Source organism: Poecilia mexicana, unplaced genomic scaffold (genome assembly GCF_051168715.1).
Source record: "Poecilia mexicana isolate PSO_F unplaced genomic scaffold, ASM5116871v1 scaffold_11, whole genome shotgun sequence".
NCBI classification, from domain to species: Eukaryota; Metazoa; Chordata; class Actinopteri; order Cyprinodontiformes; family Poeciliidae; genus Poecilia; species Poecilia mexicana.
The window spans coordinates 12020895-12048262 of NW_028263380.1; the positions used below are offsets into that span (position 1 = coordinate 12020895).

The 27368-nt window shown below is 40.0% G+C and overlaps 1 protein-coding gene across 2 annotated transcripts in view; it reads right to left on the reverse strand.

Moving 5' to 3' along the window:
- Positions 1-27368, reverse strand: part of gabbr2 (gamma-aminobutyric acid (GABA) B receptor, 2) — a 180199-nt gene that overhangs the window by 152396 nt on the left and 435 nt on the right. The window lies entirely within an intron of this gene.

Consider the following 27368-nt stretch of genomic DNA (forward strand, 5'->3'; position numbering starts at 1 on the left):
GTCACACAGTGACACGCAGATGCAACATGTAGGTGAGCATAAAGCCATGTGCCTGTTCAGATCAAACGGCTCACAGATGCAGAGATGTTATGCCGCCGTCTAATTTTCACTGCATACTCCCTTTTTTTTCTTTTTTTTTTTCCTAGTACGGCTCTCACATCACTGGAAAGGGGGGTAAACATGCCAGTTTGTGTTCGTACCAGTCACATCCAGCTGTCGGGCCTAAGCCGCCCTCCTTCCCTCAAATCCTCTTTTCCCTAAACCTTCTTCGCATCTCTTCCTCCTTCCTTACCTGTGCTTTCTATGCAAATCACCAGCGTCCGCTCCTGCTTCGCCCGTTTTGTGTTTCGGCGAGACGAGCTTCGAGTCGGAGACTTTAATCAACCGCAAATCTTAAAATATCCTAAAAAATATGTTTCCATTTGTTGCCAAGTCGGGGAACATATTCCAGAGACGGTTAGATTAGAAAAATCCTTGAATTAATCATGGCGGTGTGAGATAGAGTCTGTATTTAAAAGTGAGATAATTTCCTTGGTGGGTTGAGAAAGATGTGAGCACTGAAGACGCCCGAGTCTCTGGTCCCTAACAAGCTGTGTTAATATTTCAATTACCCTCATGAAGAAATAAATTAAAAAGGTACTAACATTATTTTAGGGTGGTCTATGTTGAGGTGGATGGAAAGCTGCAGCACAAGTCAAGAGTTCTTTTCTACTACAGACCGAATCCTCTGTAAGTTGGTGGGTTTTGGACGGAATAACATCAGTTTGTTAAAAAATTATGAATTTTTGATTTCTATAAGGGGGCACTGAAAGAAGTGAAGAAGCGATTTTATTCAATAAGTTGACTAGATCATAGAAGACAAATGCTTGAACACATTAGGATGCGCTTTAGCGTTTTGTCTGTATTTGTTTTTTTGTTTAGCTTTAGAACTAAACAATGGTAAGCAACACATGCTTAATGTGAGGTTTGCAAATAAATCCACAAATAGTCCTAAACATGATTAGGACAGACTGAAAGTTTCTGATTTAGAGTTCTCAAAACAAACAGAATGATGGTAATGCAGTGAATAAGCTTCAAGTATTTTTATGCTTCTATATTACATTTAATGCATTTTGGGAGGATTTTGGGTAACAGATGGTAAGTAAGATTTTATTACAAAGAGGAAGGAAAATATTTTTTTGTTTGTTGGTGACTATCAATAGATGCCTTTATTTATAGTCCCCAGACAGGAAGTAGGTGGCAAGAGGACGTGGGGTACGATACGCAGCAATTTTGAAAGAAATCGAACCCAGGCCTCTGCATATGGGCCCTTTGCTTCACCTCTGCACCACACAGCAATAATCCACGGTACAGTTTGCAACATTTACTCTTGATACCTCCTAAAAAATATGAAACTGGAAAAATATGAATTTCAGAAAAATATCACTGCATAACACCCTAAACACACCCTGCCTACGATGAAACATGGTGGTGGCACAGTAATGATGTGGGGATACTTTTCTTCAGCACGGTTAATTGGAAGATAGACTGAGATTTACGGGGGGAGGGGGGGATGATAGAAAACCAGTTACAGGCTGCAAAACTTGAGACAGGAGTGCATGTTGTCGCTCCAGCTTAAATAATTTAGATCCAGAATCTCAAACTCCAGCAGTCCCTGAGAGCGCCTGTCCTGTACTGTCCATTTCTGACTGAGCTTGAGATATTTTGTGAAGAAATCTGGTCAACATGTTCAGTCTCTAGATGTGCCAAGTTGTCAAAGTACTTGCCGATATAATTGCAGCAAATGTTGCGAAGTGTTGACTCAAGAAAGCTACGAATATTTATTTATTTTTTCATATTTTTATACATAAACGCATTCCAAAACGACGTGTTGGCCTCTCATTATTGTTGACGGTTGTATTGTGGCAAAAGTTTAAAAAATTACCGTTTTTTTGTAATAAGAGGAATTTAGCCTTTTAGCTCATCCTCTTTTCATGTTTTCAACAGTTTCATTTTCTCCTGCGTCTGCTTTCCTCCCTCCTATTGGCGTGTTCGGTGCTCTTTGCATCTGTCACAGCTCATTCCACGTTGTAAATAGAAGGCCTTTCTATTTCAGACAATGCTGACATTTACATTAGGCTTCCATCAAGGAAAGAAAAACTGTCACAAACCCACCTCCCCTTCCCCCTTTTGCCTCTGTTTTCACACATTCTGGGTTGAAGAACGACGGATCTGACAGTGAGGCTCTCATCTGTGTAACATTGTAATCTCAGGCCCAAAATTATTTATTAATATGCATTTTATGCATATTTGCAGTGAAAGAGATTAATGGGTTTACTCTACCGGCGGGGAAAGAAAAGAAAGAAGGAAATTCAGGTGAATGACTGTAAACCTTCAACCTGAAAAGACAGACAAAAAAAAGGGATAGTTAACAGAGCCAAAGGTTGAAAGCACATTCCTTCCTTGTGATTCCAGTGAGTGAAAGAAGCCGGCATGTCGGCCTTCTAGAAATCAATAGAGGCTCTCCTGTGTGTAGGAGCGAGTCAACAGAGCAGAGAGCAGCACAGAGTCCGGGCACACACATAATATTTATGTAGAGAGAGGCTGCCAGCAACCACCGGGGACCATGTTTAATTCTGATTTATAAATCCTACAGCAGAGACACCGTAAATATAACGGACGGACGTGTTTACTTACGTCGACGACAACCCGGCAGCACATCCGCAGTGGAGGATTGTTCGGTGTCCCACATTTAAATATTCGTTCCCGCCTTCCGCAGATTCTCCTTCCAGTCAAGTCAAAACGTATGCAGAACGCATGTTGACTGGAGTGAGAGTTAAAGATCAAAACAACCGGGTGGATGTGCATCTGTCTCCGTAGCTGAGAGCTCACTTGAATTCAGTCCACAACCTCCATAATGGATAACTCTGGCACGTACAATTAGCAAAATTACCAACCTCTCGAATAAGCGCGCAGCGTGTGCACAACGTTCACTAATTGATGTCCTCTTTAAGTAGCATTTACATGTTTCTGCCACAGCCAAAAAAAAAAAAAAAAAAGTGAAATCCCACCGATGCATCAGGGTGTGATGAACAAATATTCCTGTTATCTTATCTATTTTGTTTCTCCAAGGAGATCCTCGTGGTTTTAATGGCTATGCTAATTGCTACGTTCAAACAGGAATACTAATAAGTGTAGTAATTACAGTAACCGCAGCACAGGGTGCACAGGAGTTGGACTTGGCTTTTAAAGAGCCCGTAAAAGGGAGGTAAAAATCCCCGGCAGGGAGTCGATGTTTAAAAATTAGCATTTGGATTGTTGGGCTTTACTGCGACGCACTCTATTCTCAGCCGCGACACAGAGGACGTCGCTTTTTTTTTTTTGGCAGACCTTCATTCCTGTCCCCTGTCAGACGCGAAACTTTTGACGCGGTATCAGAATCAGTCGCCTGTACGCAATTCCACCAGAACAGGATTCAGACCTGAATGAAAGTAGGGGAACTAGAGCCTTTTGAGCATTACAACAGCGAATTTTAGTGATTTTTTTTTTTACTAGAGGTGGATGGTACATGCCTACTGAAAACATCCAGACGCAGCCTCACCCGCGAATGAGTACGGCGTGGCTTTAAAGCTGAACACGTGTAGTGCAACTTTAAAATGTGACTCCTAAACAGAGAGGACTCTCGACTATCGCTAAACTCTGTTATTCAAGAACATTAAGGTTCCTAATGAAGCTGCAGTAGGAGGAAAAAAAAAAAAAACGTGGGGAAAAAAAAAAAAACGTGGGACAAACCAAAGCCGTTTGCGTCGTTCAAGAGGAGTGTAAGCGTCACGGGTAGTGGAGAAAAATCAAAAGGCTTCCCGTAGCATCCAATCAGCTCAAGTTGTGCAGATCTTATAAGGTGCAAGTCGGAGGAAACTGTTGACGAGAGACATGTTGCATTCGTGCATAGGTAGTGCGCTGGGTTGTCTACATATTCAAATGTGCTTTATTCACAAATATGGGCACAAAAAAATATCTTAAACGTTTACATTGACCAATTCAAGCGATGATAGTGGTATTATGTATCCACAGATCGAGAAATTGGCTCCAACTGCTTCTTCTCTCCCATTCCCTTAAAAAGTAAAGAAAATCTCCAGTCAGTTCCACACTTTAAATCTTAGAACATGGGGGGGAAAAAATCGAACTATATCGGAAATTGAAAGAGATTATTTTACTGCTGCCCAAAATAATAGTATTTGAAAAAAAAATGTGTGTGTGTGTGTGTGTGTTCTTGTTTATTTTTCTTTATTGAAGCTCAAACATACAAAATATGTACCTTTTTTGTGTACCATTTTACTAATTTTTAGGGGAAAACTACGATAGTGCATATATATTTATTCAAGTATTTATGAATAAAAAAGATAATGTATGTATTTTGTGGCTGGAAGTGTGCTCACAGATGTGTCGTAGCGTTTTAAAGATGCACATTCCTCTCTACGAAACAGATCAGATTTAGTCAGACTGCAGCCTTTACTTTCAGGGGCCACCCTACATCTGGCTCCATTTATCTCTCTATTGAGTTTAACCATCTTCACCGTCTCCGCCAGTCAGGCAGACCAACACAAATGAAACAACGAAACACACTGAAGTTTGTAGTTCTAACACAATAACTTATGGAAAAATTCATGCGGTATGAATTCTTTCATACGACATGATGCAAGGAATTGTAAGCAAGTCCTCACATACAATTACATTTCCCAATGGCCTCAAGAATGAACTGCTTTACACGGAGTAATTAAATCTTACGGACTTTCCAGCTGCTTTTAATTAGACTAACATGATAGACATCCTTCCTTAACGCAACTTGATGTGTCATCAATCCAGTCAGCGGTCCCTCTTCATTCCTCACATGTTACTGGGGCTGGGTAAACTTGCTAAAGCCCAATAATGGTTAGAATATCAAAAGCAGAAACGGCACATGGGAAGGATGCTCTTGCAATACTCGAAAATGGAAGTCGTCTCCTAAAGGTCGTGCTTAACACGGCTTAACGCGATGATTCGACTGCTTTATCCATCTTGTGTAGTCCTAAACAGGCAGAATATGTTAAGCAAAATTGAGCCCAGATGGGCTTTTCGTTGGGATTTCGAACGAAATGAAAGCGGCTCATAAAAGATGGCAGGCTGAGATATTGACGGCCAATGTTTCTTGGCAGCAGTGGTAAAAAACCCCAGGAGTGCGTTCCCACTGTGTCCATGAAACATAGCCTGAAAGAGATCGTAAAAATAGAACACCATTTAATCTCTACTTAAAATGTGACTTACCTTAAAATGGTTTTGCTAGATTTTATTTTTATTTTCAGGTTATGGTTCAAATAAAATATATACTCCTGTTTTATTCAAAATGTTTGTTGTTGTTGGGGTTTTTTCCCCCCCCAAACTGTCAATGGTTGAGTTGGATCCAACTTACTCATTTTATTGGTGAAATATGTCTAAACTGGACTTAAAGCTGGGCCGCTTGATGATTTGCTTATTTGAGCCGAAGCAGAAGGGTGGCATTAGCCGTTCTTGGATAAATCTCAAAATCATGATTAACACAGGCACTCCTCCTGCTCTTGATGATAAAATCAAAGGAAGACTGGCTGACATTAACTGGCAATAAATAGTTTAGCTTTTTTTTTTTTCATAAGCATTGGAATACCATCACATTAAATATATCAACAACATCACATTTAATGTCAAAATTTCCCCTCATGAATGTCTTTAAACATCTGTCCGGGGGGAATAGATTTTATTCCGACGTGTATGATTCGCACAAATTGAGAAAGTGGAAATTACGCATTTCTATTATCTCGTTGTGATGCTTGAGATCTTAATATATAATGCAAGAAAAGTCTGTCAAAACAAGTCTGTCTCGATGATGGCCAAAGCCATTGTTACGCAGGGAATTTTCTGCCTCCCAGCTCTTTTCAATTAGATCCACAAAGTAATATTCCACTAGAATTTCACAGCACTTCATTGTTAAAACTCCTGACAGTGCCTTTAAATGATTTTGTATGCAATTATATTTGAATAGAAACTTTACTACTACATATTATGGAAGCTTAATTTAGGTTACTTCTGAGGAAATAACGGCACATTGTGTATCCAGTGTACCTCCAAAGTACATTGGATATCAAGTATTCTATAAGTAGACATCTAACATTGATTGAATCCTGCATATAAATAAAAGCAGAGAACATATGACATCTTTCTGGAAAATAAAGAAGTCCAGCAGGTTTTTTTTTTGTTTGTTTGTTTTTTATTTTTGCTGCAGTACAAGACAGCTGGAGAAACTGAAAACGAGGATTGTGAGTCACAATATGTTGGTATGCATCTGTTCTGTTTAAATTCACATGTCTCCTATGGAAAGGAATGCTGAGGTACTTTTTTTTTCCTTTTAGAAACTACAACAAAATTACCTGGATTGCATATAATTTAAGCAGAAAATAAGTCAAACACTTCCATGATTTTTACTTGTCAAGTCAGATCAGCAAAAAAAAAAAAAAAAACAATTGTAAGATTATTGTGAACTAAGGCTGACCTGATCATCCTACTCCTGTAAATGTCAAAAGGATTGTATTTCCAAGTGACTGCTACCATCACACATCCATGTTGACAGGAAGTCAAACAAGAATACTGTGAAAACTCTGCAGTGGTCAGAACAAGACCGGCTCAGCTGAATCTAACTTCATCCAAACAAATGAAGGGAAAACTGAATGAAAACCGATTAGATTTACTGAAATAATCATTAAAAAAAAAAACATATTTACATATTGGCAGAAGATATTTTTTTCATTAAGCTCAGACGTTTGTTATTTAAAGGAAATGAGATAGGAGTTTCTCAAAAGAATATGTAGCAATAAAGTATAGAGTTCTTAAAAACAATTAAAAAAAAACATCTGATTTTGTGTCCATTTTTAATTAAAATGGCTTTTCAAAAATTACTTTTTACCCTTTTCGTCTACTACTGATATTTGGACATTTCTTTTACCGTCTTTCACATTACTTCCAGTCAAAAGAAACATTTTGTTAAACTGAAAGATTATTTTCATGACTAATTTTGATCTTAACTGTACGTATTTGTATGGTTATCCTCAATGGATCCTCTGGGGAGACCCACACAGCATATATATAGTATTGCATGCATGCACACAGAAGAGCAATGTAGAGACAGTGGGTGTGGGAAAAGATGTACATAAAAATTTTGGGGGAAAAATGAAGACACAGCTGCAAATTTCTCCCAGACACCTGCAGGTCTACACACATTACAGCAATCCCATTCAGGTAACCTCTGAGAAAATTGTAGTAAATAAGGTAAATATTTGATAAACTGAACCTGAAAAAAAATCTAAAAGACAGGTGGAGATTATGACATCTACGACTTTTGTTCAACTTAAATTATCTGGCTTTCTTCATGTTAACTAATCATCTAAAAACCCAGCATTACTGCAAATAAGGGAGACATTTTTTGGAACCTAAAAGAAAATTTGAAGCCGTTTCCAATGTTTTTTTCAGAGCTAAATGAGACCACAGACCTTGGACTATTTCTTCTCAGTGCATTAACCAGAGGGAAATCAGTTCATTTTAATGTGCAGAGAAGTTGAGAGCAATATCTTTACACTCTGGTTATTTTTTTGAGCAGTGATGTGTATGCGTGCATGTGTGTGTGTGTGTGTGTGTGTGCGTGTGTGTGCGTGTGTGTGTTTGGAGCTGTGGATTGGGATTTTATTTTCCAAATAGCTGGAATTGCTCAAAACAAAGTGCTCTGACAGAACACAATTCCACTGATACGACATAAGATAGAACAATTTAATCTGTACTGCTGTTCATTTATCAAGCTATCCATCCATGAAGACACACACACACACACACCCACACACACACACGCACACACACACACACACATGCGCACAGACAGACATAAGTAGAGACATACACATGTGCAAAGCTTAGAGCTGAGTCACTGAGGACAGAGCTTTGGTGGAAATGATCCCTTATCATCTTTGCACAGCTCTTTACTATCGTATGTGGCCTGATTGCCTAGTTTAGATAGGTATGACAAATGTGCTCAGTATAGAATGCCATTACTACTATATGCAATGGCATTTAGGGAATATAACTCATTATGGATCCGGTTACATCTGGGAACCTCCTGTGGGCTATCATCGCTCTCTTAGCATACAATGGCTCGAGCAGCTGATTTCCGCTAACAAGGCCTCGTAGACGGGGCTGAGGAAATGATATCTGCCACGAGGACACAGCAAATGGACAACAGCCTGATGTGTATCTGATTGCACCGACAGCAGATTGCATCACACCCATTCCATCTCGGATTATGTATTCAATTAATGCGGAAAAATACTTCGAGCAAAAGGACCGTCACAAAATCAAACTGACTTCAGGCAGCAGTCTAAAAAAATATATATTTCTTCTCACCTGGGCAATCACAAACACATTTAATGTTTTGCAACTGAGTTCAGATGAATCATATTGCCAAAAGGATTGTGTCGCCTCTTCCTTTAATTGAGCTCAAAGGTAATCAGTGACTTTATACTGTGTATGTATTTGTATAAAGTCAAATAAATATACATAGGTGCACTGACTGCTTTTGTAAACATTTATGAAGCCCCATAGTTCCATTGAAATGAATACTTAATGCAGCATTTTGGAAACTTCTTCAAAGTGTAAGGTCCATAATGACTCAGGTAATGTGGAATAACTTGACTGGCCTCCACAGAACCCCAACCCTCCCTGATCCGAGAAATGCACCACTTTAAAATGAGTCAAAGCCGTTAAACCTGCAAAAGATGTGCCATAAACCATAGAATTATAAAATGGGATGTTATCAGATTAATCTCAAATAATGTAAAGCCTTCCTGCTTATGCTCTGGTTTAAAACAGCAAGTCCTTTCACTCCGTAAATAAGAAAAGGGACGGTATCTACAGGAACATCATTTGTGCCGATCCCTGATTATATATACATTTTTGCACTTAAACATTCCTTGACTGGATGAATTCATTTAATTGTATTTGTTTGGGAGTTTTCAATTAATAAACCTACTGGGTGCTACTGGAAAGGCAGACAATTCAAGAGTAAAACATACTGTATAGTTTGTCATGTGAGCTGATGAGCAGGCGAACGTGTAAAAGCTGATGCTTAGATCAGATTGCAAACTGCATTTGAACAAAAAACAAGAAGGACTAAAGCTTTTTCAAGAATGACCTTGCCTGGTACCTTGCCTGGTAAAGGTTTCTCTGTAATAAACTACTATCAACTCCTAGAGGCATAGATGTCTGTGTTTATGTTTAAGTGTGGCTGCAGCTAAGTTTCTCTGTGTGCGACTTGGCGTGCATTAAGGAAGATTTCCGAAGTGTATTGATGTCGTGGCGAGAAAAGGAGCAGAGAGGAAAGAGGGACCATTACTCTTCTTTGACACCTGCCTGAGCCCTCTATACATCCCAGCTGTGACCATAACAACCAAGCTGTCCCTGGCCAATGAGCGCTAACCGCCTCTGACCCCTTAAAACAGAACACCCACATGCTACAGTCATGCACATATAGTCTGCTGCCAGGATCCAGCAAACGACCTACCAAAAGCATTCGCACAGATACAGGTACAGCCAAACAAAAGTCGCTTTCGGATGACACTCAAGCATGCATCGCAAACTTGTCTCCGCGCGCTCACAACGCAGGTGACGGCTCTTTGTTTTTGTTTTATCATGGCAAAGAATTATACGAGCTTTAATGTAATTACAGGAGCAGAAAGGACACAGTCTCTCTGCTTACTGATCTGTACTATGTCCTCTTGAGCCTGACAGACAGGAACATGCAGAGAGTTTTGGTCCAATCTCTAATGACTGCAGCACACCCATCCCACCATAATCCGTTCATTTCTCTCCATTTACAGGAAAAAAGCTAGGCAGAGAGGTAAATGTGGCCTCTACTTGGGTGTGTGTGTGTGTGTGTGTGTTTGTCTTATTATAACCAATCTGTTTCTGGGATTTCATTGGTTAAATCAAGACAAAATGGTGAACTGTTAGGAAGTGGAAAGAGAGGCGTATCCGTTATGTTCGGATAAGCGGAAGATAATGGATGGAATATTGGAGAACGTTTGGAGGCTATAGTTGCATGACATATTAAGTTTTCAAATGCATCCACAACATAACGGGACTTAAAATACTAACTTGATAACTTGTGAGGTCAATTTGTTCCACCTGATGTCATTTAAGAATCTCAGAGTAAACGAGGTAAAGCCAAAATCAAAACACTTTTTCAGATTTTACTCATTGAAAGAAGCGAACTGTATAACACAAGTATGTCTTACTTTGTGTTGTTCTGTCATACAAAATACTAGTAAAGCCCGTCATTGTTTGTCAGTGTAATGAGACAAAATGTAAAGCTTTTAAGTGGTGGAAATAATTTTCCAAGAAAAAGAAGACAAAAAAAGACTAAGTTGCAGTTTTGCATTGAAAGGTTTTAACGCTAAATAGTAGTAAAAATAGGAGCTAAATATTTTAATCTCCTCAGTCTCTTCACCTTCACGGTTGCGATGGAAATTTTCCTGTAGGACATTTCTCTTGAGGTTGGTAACCATAACCACACAAACACGTAACCATCTGCTGGCTGAAAAGGAACTTCATGCATCACAAATATATAACAAAAACAATTAGCAGCAAAGACAAAAATCCTGCAAATGCCACAACAGTCTGGAGAATAAATTTTACCTTTTTTTTTTTTTTTATTATTTTTTTATTTTTGTCTGTCTGTTTGCTTTCGAGGAACTTGCAGTCAAAGGGGCTGCAAGAGCAGATAAGCATTTGGTGTGTTAATTGTCAGCACTAATAGTTTGGCTGGGAATCAATGGCAACTTTATAGATGCACAAGCAGAAGCAAGCAGACAGACAGGCTTAACATCACACTCAAAGTCGCAGTGGCCATATTGTATCTTTATTTTCCGTGCACAGAACAACTTGGGTGTTTTTTCTTCATACCCCGGCTTTTCTCAAGTAGCATATCTTATTTCACCTCCGTCTCTTTGCGCTCCTATAGCATGTTTTCTCTCTTATAGCAACCATTATCCCCTCCTTTCAGTGCTCATCATCCATCCTACCAACCTGTTTGTATCTCCTGAGTGACTTCGCAGTGATTGTCCCTCCGAGTACTGTAGTACAGGCAGAGAGTAACTATTTGTTTAATGCTAATGACAGCCAGATGCCTGATTTGCCACCTTCTGGAGTCATTATGCATCACAATGACTATTTTATTTATTTATTTATTTATTTATTTTATTTTTAGATAAAATATGAAGAATGAACACCAACAGACATGGGTGATTTTACAGTGACATTTACATATCTGCTAATCTGCACAACTGATTTCCTTAAAAATGTTAATTTGTGTCAACTGATTCAAATTATGAAGAATTAATTTGAACAGCAAGATTTTACAAAAGACTTTTTTTTAAGGGTATCTTTTAAATACGCTAGAATATTGAATAAAACTACGCAGGTGTCACTTTGTCACTCAGGTTTACTGGAATGATGGCGATAAAATTTGCGCTAAAAGGAAGCCTAGAGCTCACCGTTAGTCTCAATGTGATTGAAGGCTTTTCCTTCAGCTGGATGCGGGCTCTGTTAGTTGGGTCAAACAGATGCTGTGCAACTTGGATCGTTTACTTCATTTGTCTCCACAAACACTGACATTATGCCAAATTACGAAATCCATGTGACGTTCCCACGTACGTCGCAGTTGATTTGCTGCAGCTATCCAGAACCGTTCGAGGAAAGCCAGGGGTCAAAATGGCTGACGCAAAGAGAAGCACAATTATGTTTTTGTATTAAAAATTTGAAACTGACTTTCAATTAATAAAACACCAGAGTTGCTCATTTAACGCAGCTCACACCAAGAATGATTTTGGATGACAATATTAAAGCACTTGGTTGTGAGCTAAATAAATAAATAAAAAGCCTTTGCAGATCAGTGGCAGGAAAAGATCAAAAAGAATCAAAAGTGTAACAATGACACCGTCAACAGCAGCATCCCTCTTATTCTATTTTAGCAGAATGCTTCAGAGTAATTGCCTTAATGTTCAACAATGTCAGTGTGGGATGATTCAGTCCGTCTTGAAGAATCGCATTTACCAACTGCTGAGATATTCTCAAAAAGTGCCTCCACCTACACATCCACTCAAAGAATATCTCCCATTCTTCTCCAACCTGCTGTGTGCACATTTCAACTGCTTCACAAGCAACAAACACAGCAGCTGGTTACCGTGGTTTCGGATTAAATTTACCTGTTGTCTTTATTGTGAGTACTTGCCCCCAGGCTCTTTTTTTGGGGGGCGGGGGGAGACTGTGAAAAGACAGTGAATCTCCGTCAGACGCGGTGTGAATCATTCCCAGCTTGACCTTTTTTAAAATTAAAATATAGCCATAAAACTCCATGCCCAAAAGTAAGTTATTTTCTGATTGCTCTGTTGTGATGGAGTAAAATTTGTATTTTAGAGAGGTTTCGGGTTTTTTTCCACCACTCCCATTACGAAGCAAAGCATAGACCGAGGCACTGAAACTGTGTGGCAGGAGGATGCGATGGGGCAGCGAGTCCGTTTCTACTGGAGCTTAACAAAAATTCACGCATTACTGCTTAAATAACTACAATAGCCTGGCTTTAGGCGTCGCTACGGGGAAGCCACTTGAGAACAGTCATAACCATATGTGTGAGGGTATGTGTGGCACGCCTGTCTTGTGTATTTCAATTATGTGTGTGTGTGTGTGTGTGTGTGTGTGTGTGTCACAGTATCTGTTGTAAAGCCAGCTTCAGGGCTTATAAAAAGACTTTTATCACAAGGGCTCAGTCGTCTCGCTCAAGCCCTTCAGGCCGCTGGCGGCCCTGACTCAGACAAAGGTCAGCAATTACTGCTCACATTTAGTTAACTTTATTGCAGTGCAAAGCCAGACGTGTTTTTTATTTAAATTTTTTTTTTTATTAGAAATTGCATTCACAAAAAGCAATGATTTTCTTTTTTTCTTTTCTTTTTTTGACATCACAACCACAAACCTCAATGTATTTTTACTAGACTTTTGTGTGAATCAAAGTAGCTCACAATGTCGATGGGAAAAGGAAAATTAATCATGGTTATCACAGTGTTGTCTGCTTTTGTAGTAAGCCTCCTTTTACGCTTGTACTTCTAATTAAAATCCAGTGCAACCAATTGCTTTCAGAAGTCGCCTAATTAGAACGTTTACCTGCATTCAATTCAATTCCACTATATGTATACGGTTGTTCTACGAAGGCCTTGGAGGTTTGTTAAAGAACACTGGAGAGCAAAAGGCATCATTAAGCGCGAGACGCACAGAAAGTTGTGCAGACATTTAAGGCGGGGTTGAGTTATAGGCTCAGGTTCCGAGTTTCATTCCATGATAAAACGCGATGGCGTTCTCCTCAGCAATCCAGGGAAGTCTGCCAGAGTTAATGGGAAAGAGGGCGGAGCTAAATAAAAGTTCTGGAAGTAAATCTGACTGAGGAAGCAAAAGGAAGTCGTATCTAATGTAACAGTTTAGATCAAACCAAATCCATGTTTTAGCGTGGCCCAAGTCAAAGTCAGGTTTAAGTCAAGCTGACTTTGCTACAGATTCAGTTTGTTCTCCATCCTGTGATATCAATCTCAATATAATCCATCAATAAAGACAAAAAAAAAAGTGTAGTTAATGTACAAATCTGGTAGAGATGCAACCCAAATGTCTTTCTAGAAAGCACCGACTCTGTGGAGGTGAATCCAGAAACGCGTCTCACAATTCGGACGTTCATTTGTAAAAACCTTACGATTATGTGTCATTTCCCTTGTCCGCTTTGTGTTTATGCACAAGTTGTTGGCCTGTCACGTCGGATCCCTACAAAACTTTGTGTTTGCAAAATACTTTTGCAGAGGACTAGAGCACAAAGCATTAGATCTCAAAAGCTTTTGCACATACTTGATTGCGTGGAGCAATACCTTTTTTTTTTTTTTTTCAAACAGCCATTAAACTCTTTAGCCCCAGAGAAACAATGCAAATGGTATTACATTATGGGCCAATAAGAATTAGGAGGTTGGTCATTTCCTCTTTCCTGTGCTGAAGATGACATAACCCTATTTCGGGATTTCCATCTAATAGCCCTACACATCTCTCTCTCTCTCATTCTCCCCTGAGATCCTGTTCATTCTATGAGAAAGGCTGCTCCACATTGATCCCCGCTATCTGTGTCAGGTCACCGGCTACAGCCGAGCTCAGCACTTTCCGTATGCCTTGAGAGAACCCCAACTGTGACACGCCGCTGTCTCCTACTATCCCCAGAACGTTTTCAAACTCCTCCGAGAGTGGTGGCGGGCGATCTTCGCTGATCCTTCTGGGTCACGACGCGGCACCGAGGAGACGTCAGATATGTAGATAGCGGGCGATATCGAGCCCCGACGTGGACGCCGCCGCTTCGTTTGAGCCCGTCAGATTCTTTCATGCGACGGCTCCGAGGTGAGTTGAATTGATTGAGTCGGCGAGTTCAACCAAAGGTCACTTTGCGATGCGCTTTCCGCGAAAGCGAAGGGCTTTGCCACGCTTTGCCACAGCGGTTTCTTCACAGCCACGAGAGGGCCAACAACTCTGAACTGGCTTGGTTTGACTCGAGACCTATGTTTAGCAGCACAGTGACCTCCATTATGGTAATGCCTTTTCACTAAAAACCTAACTTCTTCTGACAAAATGACAGAAAGCCTCTCATACGCTCAGGGGGGTGTTCAGCCTCCTGTGAACAAGTGTACTGTACATTGGTTTCAGGCTTGCCAACATGTGCACAAACATGACATGTCGCATCTAGCCCTTTGAGGAGGAGCAGAGTGGGCAGCTTAGATCTGCCCACAGTATCTCCGAAGATAGGTCACCACCGTCACCGTCTCAGGGGTCCACTGTATCCAGACGTGTACTATAAATAAATACATCTGGTGGAGCACACATTGGGCAGGAGACGCATCCCCGGCTCAGGGAACCAGTGCCTTTGACGGTTTTATTGATTTGCCTTTAAAAGATGCATGAGTTGCATGAGATCACTCTTCTTTGACAAGCTAGATCGTCAGGAACATGAGAGCTAAAAAAAACAGTAATAAAAGTCCAATCCCTTTAAGAACTCCAATTGAGCCTGCAATCCCTTCTACGAAATGGGAAAGCGCTGTTAAAGTGCTCACGGGAGTGGAAGTTTGAGGAGATTACACTGATTTTCTTGTTGTCTCAGATGAGATTATAATCATCACAAACGTGGAAAGTAAAACGGTAATTGGATGACTGTGAAAATCCATTTTTTATTATTTAAATTTCATGAAGCTGCTCAAATGAGGGGAAAATCTAAAATTTTAGCATGTGACTGTTCTAAATTGTTTAATCTGAGGTATGTTTATTATAGTAGAACATGCATTTTACTGCAAAGGGACCATAATGTTATTGTTGTTATTCATTTCATTGTTGCAAAATGAAGGGGAAAAAAATGTCTGAACAGATCATGGACCAGGATTTTATTTTATTTTTTTTTCTTCTGCTTTTATAATCAAGCAAACCTTTGAGTGTTTGCTCTTTTAATTTAATTTGGCTTTTAGCTCAAATCATTTAATTAAAATGACTTTTTTTTTTAAATCAAAAGCCTCATGGAGACAATTAGACTTACGGTCCTATCAAATTCATCTCAACATTCTTAAACCCACTTTGTGTCTTAGTTTTATAACATTACATTGAAGTATAACAATTTCTTTTAGTCACAGAGTTTCATAATCTACAAAGTGTATTTAATAGTTGAAGTTAAAACCTTAATGTAAATGAGAGGAAACTTGCATGATAAGATTTTCTGGCTGAATAATACAATTTCTTCCAACACGTTGCAGTTAGAAATATTATTTTTCCATAAGCTTTTTCATATTCCATCATTTTTATGTATCTTACTGGGATTTTAGTTGATGTGCCATCAGAAAGAAGGGCTTAATTGTGAATTTGAGAGGAAAAGATTTGTTTTTAAATGTTTCACAACTAAAAATCCGAAGAATGAGAAAGATTTGCATTCCGTCCATCTGTTTCACCATATTTTACAACTTTTGCAGCTGTGCGTCATTGGGAGTATATTTGTACTTGGAAATCTAGAGACTAGAGACTCAAACTTCTTTCCAAAATATAACGACATTCAGATTGGACGGAGATAGTCTGAACAGCAATTTTTAGGTGTTTTCACAGGTTCGAGGTCTGAGGCTCGTCTTAGCCATGTACTTAAAAGCCAATTCTTGGCTCATCCGATGAGAACAGCATGTTCTGCTTTTGCTTTGTCCCATTACTTGGCTTATTGCGAACTTTGAACAGGAGCAACTGTGCTTTTCTTTGGCTTTTTTTAAATTGCTTTGTCTTCCATAAAAAGAAAAAAGAAAAAAAAGTGGAGCATATGATTCATAGTTTTTCTGTAGACATATTCTCACACCTGAGCTGAGCTCCTTCAGTTGTTACCACGGGCATTCTGGATGCTTCTCTGATTAATCTGTGCATTTCTGACACCTGATCAAATTACACACAGTTTAACTCTGTTTCTGAAAGCAATTTGTTCCAATGGAGGGTATGTTTAGAGGAGTCAGTGTGTGGGCGATTAATTTAGCATGTCACATTTTTCATGACGCAAATGAAAAAAACAACAAAAAAAAAAGTTAGGAAAACTATATTTTGTTTTCCCATCTACTTCACCACTTTGTGTTGCAATTTCACTTCAATTCCAAGTAAAATACCATGTTTGCAGTAATAACGTGATAACAGATTGTGAGAACTTTATCTATTTCCTAATAAGGTGATTTTTTTGCCCCACTGACAGAGCAATATCTAAAGTCCTATCACTCATCCCATAAGCTGGTGAACTAGCCTAGCACACACTGAACACCCAAAAGTCTCTCTTCCATCTTCTTCCAGTGCTTCCTGTCCCTCCGCAGCTTTGATCTTCTAAGCCCACAGAGCTTCAGTATCAGTCCTTGGCTACACTAAAACCCAAGCTCACTCATCTAGAGTTGCAAGAGAGGACCAACATGCGCCTCACTGCTAAGCCTCTCAGTTGATATAATCCTTCTTGCTTCTTTTCTTCCCCAAAAAACAGTCTGCTTTTAAACCAAAAGATGCATTATCGGCCGAGCTTTGAGTCTAAAAATGCCTAAATTACTGAAACATCTGAGGAGTGACGCGTGGGCCCATCGCAGCCGTTTGACACCGTCTCCGAGATGCTTATCTACAGCCCATTTTCCTCTGCAGTACTTTCAGCCTCCTCCTTGCTCTAACTAACTAACCTTCTGCTCTCAGGCCTTTCGCTTCCGAACAACCCCAGAGTGCCTCTCTATCAGCATCACTAGCACCACCACCCAATTCCACACCACCAGGGGAAATGGACTGGGCCTGCTCAGTCTACCGATGGCTCCACTGACAGGGGATAAAGGGATAAAAAGCCTCTGCTCAGGGACTGATTACTTACATCTGCCAAGCCAAATCCCAGTGCCCACATCGCAGACACTCATACATGTACAAACATCACATGGGCACACACTTGGCCTGCTGCTAGCAGCAACAAATGCACTCATGCATGTATTGTTTTCTGACATAAGCATGTGGTATGCAGAAAACTATATATGTGTGTGTGTGTGTGTGTGTGTGTGTGTGTGTGTGTGTGTGTGTGTGTGTGTGTGTGTAAGCAAAATGGTCTAACAACATTTAATCAAGTGTAAGTCAAAGATTATTTACAAGCAAATATTTATTGAAAACATGGATGGCAAATGGCTAAAAGCACAACCTCTAAAAACAGAATAGATATGGTGGCTAATATATATATATATATATATATTTACTTTAGAGTTGTTCAAAGAACTTGATCAGGATTCTGATTTAAACCGGTGTCTAAACCAAATTAAACACTGCAGCAGTGTGCACCCTTTCACCATAACATTATACATAACAAAGGAGTACAGCATCATAAGTTGTCCCTGATTGGCAGCATTAGAGAACACTGGCATTCCCAGCAAGCGGATGTGAGGGTGGCCCACTGACCTCTTGCTTCCAGCTCGTCTTTCTCTCCAGGGGATTGGAGGAGGAAAATCATACCTCACGTAACATTATTAATCCTTTGGTTTCTAAGCATGTCGCCTCTGAGGGCTTACCCTGGTCGACAGAGCTTTATATGTCTGTTTCACACAAACAAGCACACCTGTGCACATACAAGGGTTTGTTTGCCAGAAAAAAACAAACAAAAACAGTCACTACCAACGTATTGATGACACTGGTTGTATCTGTATTTGATATGCAACCTTATGCAAATCAGAGGCAGTACTTTGGTTAGCTTTATTTCAGTAGTGTCAAAAGTCAGACCTCGGGAGGGAAGGGGGGGGGGAGCTGTATTCTGGATGTCTTACTTCTCTGGATCAACACACCTGAAGGAAATGATGGCTCATTAGCAGGCCTCTGCAGAACTGACATGCTGAGGAGTTAGTTTGACCATTTCAATCAGCCGAGTTGGAAACATCTCTAAAACCGGCAGGACGCTGGACCTTGAGGACTTGAGTTGGACACCCATGGCTTAGTCAGTTTCTCATTTCCTTGTATATAGACAGTATGTTAAATTGGCAAACATGGTAATATGTGGCCTGTAGGGAACATGAACTACCTGATCTCACTGAGAACAACTTGTGCATAAAGAAGCAAAGAGAAACTGATGGGTTGCCTGATTTTCATTTCAATCAGCTCTTAATGTTAACTTGTATTTCGGAAGCTTTATTCTTTTTTTCTTCTTTCTTTGCATCAGTGAACACACCACACAACCAGGTCGTGGAAAACTCTTCAGTGAGGACATTGTTGCTAAGTGAAAAAGGTGGTTAGCTACATGTTTACTATGCCATGAGTGTGTGCGTGTGTGTTTGAGTGTGCAAACCCCCCCCCCCCTTCCCTCCCGAGGTCTGCGTGTGTTAATCTGTAAGCAAAAGTTTCACTGTATAAAGTGGACTGATTGAAGTACACCAATGCTTATTGGCCTACTTTTGAGGTTTTAATGACATGTGTCATGGGACACATGGTATTTTTGTCAAGTACGCCATTTTAATAATGCTAACTATGCCTAAAATGCTGTAATTTTGTTTGCTTCCTATATAGATAGTGATCACTCAAGGCCAGAACCCTTGAAAAAAATAAGATTTAAAGTTGTTCTTATGTGTTGCAAAAGATTGGAAATAATCCACAAAATTCTGTGTGTAAGACTATTTAATGGTGCAAATAATTCAATATAAATGTTTATGTTTGACAAGTAAGCAAAATGAGACGTGCTTCCGATGGATTGAAATATATGATCGTGACATCTGCACAGGTAGAGTACACTTGCAAAATATTTGATGTATCGGTGCATCTTAAACATGGTTTGTTTAAAAATTATGTACTTTTTGTTTGTTAGTATATTTTAATGTCATCCCAATTTACCATATGCACTGAGGTTGTATGGAACAGACTGTTTTAATTTGGGATTTCATTTAAAGGTGAAACAGATCACGCAGATTCCGATTAACTGTTGGAAAGTAACAAAATTAAATGCAGAGAACCACTGAGCTCTCCAACAGGGGTTACTTTTAAACTAGGTGTTGTCTGCTGCAATGGTGTCAATTAATATCACCCTAATAATTTATCAGAATTTGTACTTTCATATTTTTCTTAAGATATGTTAATGGCAATAAGTAGAAGCTGAGACGTTTAGGAAGAGGAAGAACGTGCAAGGATAGTGGAGTGGGGGGAAAAAAGTAGGGAACATAAACAAGAAGTGGTGGAAAGAACTAAGAGTAGCTTAGAGAAAGAAACACTTTGAAAATGTAAAAATGTTAATAATTATGAAATGGATCTCACTAAAAAAAAACACACACACACACAAAAATCTGTGTTGGAAATTACACATCATGTCTAAATGACACTACTGTGTGAATTGCAATAAAAACATTTATATAAACTTTTATTTTCACATTCCACTGAGCTGACACTTTGAGGAATTCAGTATGACACGTTTAGTTTAAGAAAACTTAATAAAATTCATCTTATAAGGGGGGGCGGGGGGACGGATGGTCCACGGTGGCTCTAATGCCAGAACCGCCACTGTGCAGCGCTTAGTTGCAGCGAGATTTGCCTCCGTTTAAAAGAGGGACGCATCGCGCATCCGATTACCGCCATCTTCAGGCGCGATAAGAAGCGTCTCTTTAATCTCCAGGAAGATGCACTGATTCGTGACTGAAAAAGCAGCGTAGAAAGTGACGTTTGCATAAAGAAAAATAGAGCGCAGCGTTTTGACTGAAAGCCAGTTTGGTGAATGACATCCTAAGACTGTGGCAACTAAAGAAATGTTTACACCAGAGCATATGACTCAAGAGTGGCAGGATGATGCAGTGGCTGATGGTGACATCAGCGATGGCATTATAACCCTATACTGTACTGTCAATCACTTTGGTGCAATGGGAACACAGGCATCGAAACCAGGAAGGCACGGAGTCCTCCAAACACAAGAAGCAGCGTATCCCCCGTTTGGACACACACGCACACACAGCAAAGCGCTGCGGGGTGCGCACTCACTCACGCACGCGCACGCATCGGACGACACGTGCACTCACACACGCGCCCGCTTACCTCAGTGTCATAGATTTTGGTGATGAGTGAAAACGGGTACTCCCCGGAGTCGTTTATGTGCTCGATGGCCAGCTGAACCGCTGGTTCGATTCCCTGGCTGATGCTGCTCATCAGGGCCGACTCGTTCATTGGCATCAGCACCATGATGTTCAACGCTTCCTCCTTCTTGAGGAACCAGCTGTTGTCCTGTTCGTGTTTGGTGCGGTCGTTGCACACCTTTGCCACGCCGGGGTGAAATAGCAACGCGAAGAGGAGCAGGCGTCCCGCTGGGAGGAACATCTCCCAGCCGCTGCAGTCCCTCCGGGTTGGAGCCATGCTGCCGTGCGGGGCGGGAGACGGGTGGAGGGGAGGGGAGGGGGTGTGCGGGGGGTCACCAGAATGAAATCCCACCGTAGACCTCACTGCCCGGGCATCACAAATTCGGGATGCTCAGATGCCCACCACTGAATGAAAATTCCTAATTCACAGCCAGAACATGCGCAGCAGCCACCCCGCAGTACAGGCAAACTGAAGCAATATTTCTGCTTCTGTACCGACACCTCCGTGAGAATATTCCAAGGGCTCGGAGTCGCGTTGCGGAGGGAGATTTTACAGCCTCCCCGGTGTCCGTCGTCTAAACGATTTTCTGTAATTCAGCACAGCTCCTCAAGCTTTAATCTGAAGCACTTATCACAAGATGTTCTGAACGACGCCCGAGAAACACGGAGAGAAAAAAAAAAAAAACAAGCCCATATAGATGTAGATGGAAATCAATTACTCTTGCTGACAGTTCTTTCCTCCGGAGTAAATCCCCAGCCAAGAGATGTCAAATGTGTGCATCACTGCCAAACGCGGAGACAGTGTGCAGAGGGAGGCGGGGGGGGGGGCAGAAAAAGCTGTGAAATCGAGGTAAGACAGTAATGCGACAAAAATAATAAATAAATAAAATAAAATAAAAAATAAAAACACGAAACAGCGCTGAAGTTAAAAAGGCTTATTGCACAAGTCCGAAAAAGAGAGAGGTCGGGAGAGTTTGTCCTGACAGCCTGCGGGACTGGGATGCTCATCTCCGATAGTGCGTCAGAGAAGCGCTGCTGCCGCCGCCGCTGCTCGCCGTGCGCGCAAGAGGGAGCACTGACTGTGGAGGAGGAGAGGAAACGAGGGAAGGACGGGGGGCGGGATGGTGGAAAAGGTTGCATAGGCTTTTGGCGGGGCAGACCGAACGGCTTGACAACCAAAGGGTGATTTACTGTGCTTTTATGTTTACATCAGATATATGGAAGTCCAGAAGCGCAGAGCGGGATGGGTAAATGTATACGTTTTTTTTTTCTCTCTTTTTAATGAAAGTAATCATCATGTCGCGCTGTCACATAAAAGAGATCAGCTATATTTTTAGTCCCTCGTTGGAACTGCTGATCCTCGGGATGAGGATTGTTCCCGTGCACAGGCAGCTGGGATTTGATTCCCTGTGCAGCTCTGTAACACCTGCCGGGCTCTTTTTTTTATTACGGTGTTAAACAATATTTACTCAGGTGGGGACAAAAAAAAAAGTGTACTAAGTTTGTTCATTTCTAACATACTTTTTCAGAGGAAAAATAAAATGTATGTTTTAAGGGATTGTTTTTATATCCCAGGGACATTAAGTCAAATAGCCTATTTAAAGATTTATCAAAGAAGTGTGACAGAATTGTTTATAGAGATGTAACATCCAGTAAAACATCCCAAAGCATACTAAAACTGGTTTTTGGACATTTTTGTCCAAAAAAAAAGAGTGTAAAGTAATAACTTCACCTGGACAACTGCCCTGCATATTTTATACAAGTCTCTGCTCCAGAAATCCTGATTCCAAATGATTGCTTGACCTCCTCTGCAGCCACCAAGTGCTGCAGAAGCCTGTTAATAATCACCTGCTTATTCAAGTCACCTGTGTGTGGTAGAGGGGAAACACCTAAAAACGTGCAGGGCAGCGGGCCCAGAGAGCTGGAATTGAGAAACACCGACTTGGTCTAATATCTATCCATCCCCACTATTTGAGAAACATGGAATATTAAGCCATGCTTTTTCTGTTTTGGAATAACTGGGCAATGAAGAGGCATTAGCTCTGTCCATGGTGCTGAACTATCCATGCCATTCTGTTGCTGCGGCTCTGCTGACCACGTTTCTCTGTGGAAATGAGCTTTTACCCTTGGGCAATGTCCACATTTTGTTTCCTGGCTATGTACAAGCAGATTTCTATTCTCAAGCAGCACAGGATAAATGTATATACACACACACACACACACTTTTTTTGGAGAGCTTTTGATACTTAAAGGAAAAGGTAGTGTTTCCTCTTATTACTTGAAATAATTTCAGTGAAATGCCTTTTTCAGGCATGCACCAGTCTGACGTTGGTCTGAGGAAAGCTTGCCACACTTTCATTTTCATCTAAGTTTGGGGGGTTTCTTTCCACATGTACAGCCCACTTCAAGTCACCTATTTTAATAACTTTGATATCTGGGCTTAAGAGGGGAAAAACATAGGCTTTAATGTTTAACACATTAAACAACATGCAGCCATGGTGTTAACCTATCCATTTTTTTAATTATTATTATTTTTGCTGCAGCTCTAAGCATGTTTTAGGTGCAGCTGGCATGTGCACAACCTTTTGCCTCTACTTTTCCCCAGGCAAAATTTATACATCACTTATTCTGGCCATATCCAAATTTTTTTTCCTTTTCTTGCCACTTCATTCAGCCCCCCCCTCCCCTTTCCTGTTTTTTCCCCCTTCTTGCATAGCTTGCAGTATATTTTAGTGTTCAACTTAAAAGACAAAATTATGCTCTGACAAATCATTAGAAAAAAAATACATTTTAAATATTTACATCTGACTTATTCAAATGTTTTACAGCAATCGGTGTCAAACTTGGTAAACCCTTATGGAAAAATATAGGATGTGTTTAGTTCTTCAGTAGTTTGTTACGACCCAACTCTGCCGAAATTCTAACAAGCTTATAAAACGCAAAGACAGAAGCATTTATTTGTACTTCCATTAATCCAAAATGTATAATTCATTTTCAAAATAGGAGATGGAATGTGTTCCTGTAATTGTCAAATTGCGATTTTTATGATAGAAACATGCAGGCAAGAACCAGGAAAAGGGTAGCAGGTGAAAAACTAAGTTTTAATAAACAAAAAAACAAACAAAAAAAGGAAAATATTTATAGAGCTACCTGAGATAACAGGACATCAATGGGGTGAGTAACGGTGAAGGTGCTGGATAATCATAAACTATACAGAGAACAACAGCAGCTCCACAGAGAAACTCATAGAGGAGCACAATGAAGTCATGTATACGTTGTGGAAGGACTGGAAATAGAGGAACCAGAGGAGGTAATCGGAGTGAAGTGGAAACAGCTGAGGGAGATTTCAGGCAGAGGAAAACGAGGTGATTGGTAACAGCTGTGCTGGGTCTGAGGAAGAGTGAAAGATGAACAGAGAGGATTAATGGACGAAGGACCATAGATCTAAACTAGGGAAAAAACAGACACTATTATAAATGTCATGCTGTTTTGTCTGAAATGTGGCTAACCCTAAATTATTTTTTTTAAAGCACATTTGTAATGTGAGGCCTTGCAACTTTTAGTCCAAACACTACATTCTGATTTTTCCCTTGTTAAATGTTTGTTTATACAAAACACTTTTCCATTTTGAGTTTTAAAAGGTTTCAGATTAATCCAACCCCTCAGTCAGGCTATGGGAAGGGAGGGTCTGTGGCTCCTGAAGGCTGGAGAGAATGTAAAAATAGGGACTAAAACGCAGAAAATGAATTGCGCTTCTTTTCAAACACACAATAGTCACCATGTCGCTCAGTTATTCCTCTGTAGTTTTTCTTTTCAACTCTGAGATGTCCAGATGAAGACGTAGGTTGAGCTGACACCCCATCTGTTTGTTTCACACAAGACGGCATCGATCCCTGCTCGGAACATGTTTTCCCACACCAAGGCAGCTTTGAATAAGGCGTATTAATCGCATATAGCAGCAATAGATGTAATCTTTGAAATACAGAAGTTAGTTAAAGTTAGTTATCCGTTGCTACGATTGATTAACCGATAACCTGATTCTAAAACATTTTGTCTGACGTCGAAATACCATGCGTTGGGTCATGAGTATTGTGGATTCCAAAATGAGAATGTCAATTTCAAGTCAGATTGAGAGTCCTTTTATTAAGATTTCGATCATAGTCCTCGCGCTTCTTTCCTAAAACGAGGTGTCAAGTCAATGCCTCAACACTAATTAGAACATACTCATGTAGGATGAAGGGCACAGTGGAATAATTATTCAGATGTTGGCACTTGAGCAATCAGATGAAATTTTTATGACCCATGACAACAGCATGTGGCAATTAAAGACAACAGCTTGCCGGTGCTATGAACGCGCTTGATGATGTAAAATCTGTCATCCTTCTAGTATAGATGGCTGTAGAAGTTAATAGAAAACACTTATTCTTAAAAAGCGCCGAAACGGATCGTGCAGTCTTCAGGCAGAACCTTGGAAAACTAGTTATGACATGAAAACCACAAATTTCAGGGACTGTGTGTGAAAGACCAAAACAAAGTTGCACGTGATTGGCTTATCAACTTGGGTGGACAGTCATCTCTTGGTGAATTTGTAATTGTGCTACAGGTTTTCAATTATCGGATAATGGATTTAACTGTGATTTGTGATATGTCAACCCATCGATCTGTCCATCAATCCACTTATTTCAGGGTCGTTAAGATGCTGTTTGGTTATTAATGTTTCCTAACGAAACTTGGAAGTCTTCATTGAACAGTTGTGCAGATCAAATGGTTCATGGAGGGACCCTGTTTTTTCCAATTAGAGGACTTCTGATAATTTGCAGAGCTGGAGCAAACTCATTCACTAAAAGGTACCTCACAGTTTTCAGATTTCTGACTTACTCTGTAAAAAAAAAATAATATTGACCCTTTGTGTCAGGATTTTTTTTTTTCTTAAGGCATAAAAAAAGGTAGAAAAAAATAGTAAAAAAAAAAATATATATATATATTTTATTTCTTTTAGGTGATCAATTGTAATTTTCTCCAAATAGAAAGTTGCTATTTGAAAAAAGAAAAAACATCAGTAGTATTGTTCTTTAGGGGTTATCTGATGTCACAATATTGTTTTTTTCCTGTAAGAGTCGTCTACAGTAGAAGGAGGGACCGGGTCGATTGGCATGGCTTTTTTGTCTGTCGGCCATATTGGATTTAACAAAAATAATTACTTGCATTTGCAGCTGATGGCCAGCAGTTTATAGTGTATTTTATGATGCATTAGTGTCCACTTCAGTGGCATTTATAACATAAAAATCAAGAAGCTCAAGAAAATGGCTTTTAGATAGCTGTCCACTATAGTGACCGCTATGCATGAAAGTGTTAGTCTCCTATGCAAAACCAGAGTCTACAAAAATTCTAAATAAAACTAGGAGTTTGTGATTAAATCTGCAGAAAGTGTAAACGGTAGCTCAGAGGGTATGAATACGTATTGTACATATACGGCTCGATGCTGCTGATCCCTTACAGAAACTATCGGGAAAAGCTGACAACATTCCCCTCCTGAAACGATAACAACACTCCTCAAGACACACTGTGAATTTTCAGTGCAGGCCATTCAAGAAGAAGACAAATGAAAAACGATTGTTCATATTTCATAGCTCAGATAGTTTGTGCTCATCAAAGGAAAATCCATGTACATTTTCAGTGAGCTGTTTACAGAATGAGCAGCTGAAGGCCATGACAGATAATTAATCATCTTAATGCCACTTTCATAGAAACTCGTTCAGTAACTATGTTCCTTATAGCACGGCTTCACAGTTTTGATTAATAATTCTGAGATTGGGAGTGGAGGAAAGGTTAGTCAATTAATCCATCCATGTGACTAATTCACTATTTAGCAGCTCAGGAACACAATGTTGATTTCTGTTCATAAATAATTGGGTCTTAGTTTAATTTGGCATCATAGCACCTGGATAGTGCTCTTAGAAGTTAAGGTTGGAGTAAATTTTTATTCATCCCGGTTCAGCACCTTGGCTCAGTCGCTCCACACATGACTGATCACCTCAAAGACAACAGAGTATCTTGAAAAGACCCTGACAAATAAACCCACAACATGGCGGGGAACATTTTATTATGGATCCCTGCGACGCTTCTATCCCTTGTTCTCGACACGCTTACCCTGCCAGTTACTGTAGAGGTGATTTAAATAATTGGTTTGTGAATCTGGAGTCACAGTCCTGCAGATTCCATGCATACCAAGGAGCTGAAGACAGATTCTTCATCTGAGCGCGTTCCACAAAACAGTGAAGAATGCATGTTTTATGAGGTCAGGAAACACAAAACTACTGTGAAGAATAAATGCATCCATTGGGACACTGAAAAGCATTTGGATCGGGTGCTTAGAATTGAAAATTCAATAACACTTAAAAAAAATGCAAAAAATAAAATGTGCTGACTTCAAACATCCTCTCCCCTGTCTATTGGGCTCCAAATATTAGTATAATAATCTTATTTCTTTGACTATATACCTTCTACTGAGGGAGAAAGGACTTTTTAACATCTTTTGTTAAGTGTAGCAATGAAACTATGATCACAGGCAACTACCACATGTTCTCCACAAAGGTAACTGGTAGTAAACATCCCATTTCTGGTCATAACTAGACTTATTGATAGTCAAATCAA